This window comes from Rhinolophus ferrumequinum, chromosome 10, assembly GCF_004115265.2.
Source record: "Rhinolophus ferrumequinum isolate MPI-CBG mRhiFer1 chromosome 10, mRhiFer1_v1.p, whole genome shotgun sequence".
NCBI classification, from domain to species: Eukaryota; Metazoa; Chordata; class Mammalia; order Chiroptera; family Rhinolophidae; genus Rhinolophus; species Rhinolophus ferrumequinum.
Genome location: NC_046293.1, coordinates 46267701 through 46273700, shown reverse-complemented (window position 1 = coordinate 46273700; position 6000 = coordinate 46267701).

Genomic DNA, 6000 nt, shown 5'->3' with positions numbered 1-6000 from the left:
TCCATTTTTATTTTTATAAGAAAAATTGCATATCTGGTTAAGAGACTGATAATAGCCATGGAAGATATTTTTGTTAGAATTTTCCTGGTTTTTTTGACTTGTGAGATTCTAGATATAGGCTTTAGTTATTTAATTAAATTATGTCTGGAAATAAATATTTTCCCCCAAAAGACTATTCTGATATTTAATTACCTGAGATTCTTTTAAACTTTTTCCATATAGTGAAACAAAACAAAACAAAAAAAACTTAGTTTTTCATAGTAACATATTTAAATTAAAAAAATGTTTTATGGCATTATACACACATATACATAGAAAAATGATACATATCATATCATTATGACATGAACATACAGAAGAGTGCAGAGGTATTAACTTTCATAAATCAAAACCACCTTTACTACTAGAACCCAGATCAAAAAGCGAAATGTTATCAGCATCTTAAAAGCCCACTAATCTTTACTCCAATCTCTATTCTCTCCACTCCAAGGGTTAGCCACTATTTTGACTTCTACCGTGTTTCCCCAAAAATAAAACCTAACCGGAAAATAAACCCTAGCATGGTTTTTCAGGATGACATCCCCTGAAGATAAGCCCTAATGTGTCTTTTGGAGCACAACTTTATATAAGACCTGGTTTTATTTTCGGGGAAACAAGGTAATGACATTGAGTAGTTTTGCCTGCTTTTGTATTATTGCATATAGATTGAATCATGTATACTCTTATTTTTTTTTGGGGGGGGCGGGTCTGAGTCTTTCTCTAAAGAATATTTTTGTGATATTCACTTATTTTATATATATATATATATATATATATATAAAATACATATGTAGTTGTAGAGTATACATTTTCATTCTGTCTAGTATTCCATTGTGTGCATATACCACGATTTGTTAATCTATTTATTGTTGATTGGCTTTTGGGTAGTTTCTAGTTTGGGCTGTTATAAAATAGTGCTGCTGTGAACATTCTTGTACATGTCTCTTCTTAAACTTACAGATGTGTTTCTTGTGAGGATATACTCAGTAGTTACACAATGCATATGTTTAGCAGTTTCTAAAGCAGTTGTAGCAATTTGCATCCCCACCAGCAGTGTCTGAGAGCTCCTATTGCACCACGTCCTTGTAACCATTTGGTATTTTACATCTTTCAAATTTATTCATTCAGTGGGTGTCTGGTAGGATGGATAAATTTAAAAGGGTGTTTTTCATTTGCATTTCCTTGATGACCAATGATGTCAGGCACATTTTCCTACGTTTATTGGCTATTTTGATATTTTCTTTAACCAAATGTATTTCTAGGTCTTTTGACTTTTTTTCTATTTGGTTGCCTATCTTTTTCTTATCTGAGGGAATTTTTTCTAATATATTCTGGATAGAAATTTTTGTGAGATACTTGTATTACTAATAATTTCTCCTACATTTTTCATTCTCTTAACAGAGTCTTGAGCAGAAGTTCTTAATTTTACTATAATTCCATGTATCATTTTATCCACATATTATATTTAGAAACAAGTTCTTTGTAATATACATGCATTGCAAATAATTTCTTTCAAGTTCTTTACTCTTTTAATGCTATCTTTTGATTAATGGAAATTATTAATTTTACTACAATCCAGTTTATCATTTTTGGTGGACACTTGTATCGTTTTAAAGAAAGTTTTGCCTACTTCATGGTCATATATATGTTATCCTATGTTTTCTTTAAAACTCTATTGCTTTGTCTTTCACTTTTAGATCTGCCATTGATCTGGAATTGATTTTTGGGTATGGAGGAGGTAGAGGATCACAATTCATTATTAATTTTTATTTAAATTATATAAAGTATCTATTATTGATAACATTATTGAATATTATTATTTACATTATAATAAAATCTAATTATATTAATAATATTAAATATTTATCATTAAATCACCATTTAATTATTAGAACTTAAGGCTCATCTGAGAGAAAAATGGAGAATAGATACTACTTATGATCTACAGTCCAAGAACCACGTGGTGTGTTTCTTTCTACACACTACTTTTGTTATTAATTATTAGTTTTATTACTTAGTAGTACTATTGTAAAAGTTATTTTTTTTAATTCCTCTCAGTTATATAAACTGTGGAAAAGATGTCTAGTTATTTTTCTTGGGACCTCACCTTCATCACCCATGATAAAAAAACAAAACAAATATCCCTAGGATAATATGAGTACCTTTTTATTTTAAGCTTCATGTGTTATAGGCTAACTTCTCAAGTAGACTTTGAGTTTTCCTTCTCCTGTGGCAAATTTTCCCACCAAGGTCAGTGAAACACATTATCTTTAATATAACTTGAGGGCCTGCAGTTTGTTTTCTAATTCATTCATTTCTACTTGTATGTTTCTTAATTCCTTTATTCTGCTTTTCTTTAATTTTTTCCCAATATTTGAATTATTTGCTAAATTTAATTTTTCATGTCTTTTTAAAAGTGATCTAAAATTTTAAGGTTACAGATTTTCTTCTGAGTCCTATTTATCTCCATCCCATATATTCAGATGTATACCTTTTTTTTTGTTGATTTTCTAAAATATTTTCTCAGCATATGTTTACATTTTCTCTTTGACTCAAGCTGGTTTAAAACTTTCCCTGAAAGAAACTTTACTTTCTCCGCTTTTGTTATTTTTTAGTTTTACTATGCTATGATCAGAGGATGTTTTCTGAACTAGTTATACTTTTTGGTATTTATGAATGTTACACAAGACTTACACAAAAGGTGTAATTTCAAGATACAACTATTTTATTAGTTATACTACTTACATCTTTTATATTCTCACTTATGTTTTTGCCCTTTTTCTGTCATGAACTTATAGATGTGAATTTAAAAATCCTACTACTAATCTGTTCTTTCCTGCATCTCCTTATAATATGCACAATTTCTGCTACTTGGAGATGGTTGCTATGCTATGCAATTATATACTATTTATAACTGTCATATATTTATATCTTTATTTTTCATTTTACTCTATAAAATTTGTATTCTGCTCAGTTATTCAACATTTGTTTCACTATTAGCTCTAAGTTAAACTTCTGAACTCACCATCACACATTTTGCCATCATTTACCCTTTCCTTGGTTGGCAGCATTTTGACTTCCAGAAAAATATTCTCTGAGTTCTTGCATATAGTCTGAACTTGAAGGACAGCTTGGCTAAATACAATCTTTGGCTCACATTATTTTTTCCTTGAGCATATGTATTAAGGATATCATTCCACTGTCTTTTGATGTTGAATGTTGCTGTGGAAAATATGAATATAACCTAATTATTTTATCCTTATAAATAACGTTTATTTTGCCTGACTGGCTAAAAAAAAAAAAAAATCTTTATTTTAAAGCCCAGTAGCTTTACTAGGAAATGTCTCGATGGTGATCATTCTCTGCCAATTCTTTTGAGTCCTTCCAATATGCAGATTCAGGTCTATTATTTCGACAAAAACATTATTGAATTATAACTTTACATTTGTTCTGTTCATTTGTTCGGTTCTTTTTCTTCAGGGTCTACTCCAAATATGTGTATATGGATCTCCAATGCATATGTTTTCTATTTATTTTATTTCTCCTTGGTCTGTCCTCCCTCCCTCCCTCTCGCCCTCCCTCTCTCCCTCCCTCCCTCTCCTTCCTTCCTTTCTTCATTCTTGCCTTCCTTCCTTCCTTCCCTCCCTCCCTCCCTCCCTCCCTCCTTCTTTCCTTCCTTCCTTCCTTCCTTCCTTCCTTCCTTCCTTCCTTCCTTCCTTCCTTCCTTCCTTCCTTCCTAGCTTCTCCCTTCTTTTCTTCCTCTTTTCATTTCCATTTCAATGTGGTCACTTTCCCCATTTTCCAACATTCCTTATTGCTTTATTCATATTTTCTATTCTTCCTCATGCTGTTTTTAATTTTGTTTTTATTTTGTGAAGGTGTCTTTTCTCCTTTACTTCTTTTCTGAGTTCCACTAGATCATATTTTATTTCTTCCTGTTGTCTTTCTATATCTTCCATAAGTTCCTATATTTCTGATTTAAGGTCTTACTTCAAAAGTAATCTCTTTATTTATTTATGTTTTAATCAATCACAAAATGTTTGGCCAAAATTTATATGTATTCCATGGCAACATTTTTCTGGTGCTTTTACCTGTAGGTAAGCTTTGATGTTCTCTCCTACATTTGTTTCTTACAGTATGCAAACAAAACAAAACAAAACAAAACAAACAACAAAAAAAACAAACCCCCAACTCATGCCTGAATTAACTGGATTTTCTTGGACCAGGTATTTGTTGGGGCTGAGAGGTACAGAGTAGCTGTCTAGCCTCTCTATTTCTCTGCTGTCATAGAAAGACACTTCCTATAGCTCTGACTCCTCCTTGTTATTATTTGCACAGCCTACTTCCTCTGCTTCTTTGGAAAAATGCAGTCCAGGAGGGCTTCTGCTCACATATTCAATCTCCGATTTCCACACAAGGACTATTGCTTTCATAAAACAAGGTGAGCACTCACCTTCAGAAAGTGTATTTTTTTCCTGATGTTACTTGATATCTACCCCTGCTGAACCTTCTGGCTCCTTTCTGAATATTGCCTTTACTTCTTTTACATGGCTTCTACCTCATTTGTTTATGGTAACTGTTACACAATCTGGGAGTTATCATTCTCTCTCTCTCTTTTTTTTAAAGCAATTTCTGGGAGGAGAGGGTGAACTATTCCAATGTATATTCCCCGTAATGGGGAATAATTATCCCTACATTGAACACTGCTTTACTCTCACTTAATAAATCTTAAAAGCAAAACCAGAAAGGATCTGTTTCCAAGCACTTAACTACATCTTTAAAGACGCATACTATAAATCCTAGGGCAACAAATTAAATAACAAAAGAAAGAGTTATAATTAACAAAGGAGATTAATAGAATGATGAAACCCATTCAGTTAATCGAAAAGAAAGTAGAAAAAGGGAAAAAAAAGAAACAAATATGAATAGCAAGATGATAGACTTGAATGTAAACATATTATATTAAATGTAAATGGTATGGATATCCTAATTAAAAGACAGAGATGGTAAGATTGGCTTGCAATTTCCCCAATTCTCCTTAGTTATATAAATTATATTTTTAGTACTTATTTATCCAATGAATGATTTATTTCTATTCAATGGGGACACAGCGTTTGGTACTGTGGAGAATGCCTTAAACAGGCTGTCGATAGTTCCTCCTCACATGACCCTTACAATCTGGTGTTAAATGCACACAAGTAAATAGACAATTAGAAAAGAGTGTAATAACAGCGTACTTGGGCAGAGGAGTTTGACGCTTCCCTACATGCCCAGAAACAACAATGCTTTGAAATTAACACAAAGACCACAGCTTATACTATTTTAGTTACAATAATGGATAATTTCCCACACCTGCTACAATATATAAAGTATTTCTACTAAACAATTGGCCATTTGTAATTAAGACTGGAGCAACATCGATGAGGTCTCCTGCCAAACCCACCTTTATGTATTTACCGATTCCCAATTTTCTCCACCTATTAGGTCAGTGGGTCTCAATTTGGGCCAGTTTTGCTCCCAGGGGACATTTGACAACATCTGGAAATGTTTCAGGTTGTCACAACAAGGGTGGGGTACTACTGGAATTGAGTGAGTACAGCCAGGGATGCTGCTGAACATTCTACAATGCACAGGGCAGCCTCCCATAATGAAAATCACCAAGCCCCCAAAGTCAGTAATGTCTTGTTTGAAAAACCCTGAAGTTGGATGACCAATTCATCTCAGTTTGCCCAGGACTTCCCAAGTGTTAGCACTGAAAGCCTTGCATCTCAGGAAACTCCCCAGTTTCAGGTAAACAGTGAAGATTGATCATCCTACTTCCTACCTACTAATATTAGAAAAGCAGACTGTATTCAAATAGTTGTTCCTTTTGGTATGAACATTAAGTCCCCTGTTGTAATGTAATTAATTCATAATCAGCATGAACATGAATTGAGCACGTATTTTGTCCAGTATGATGCC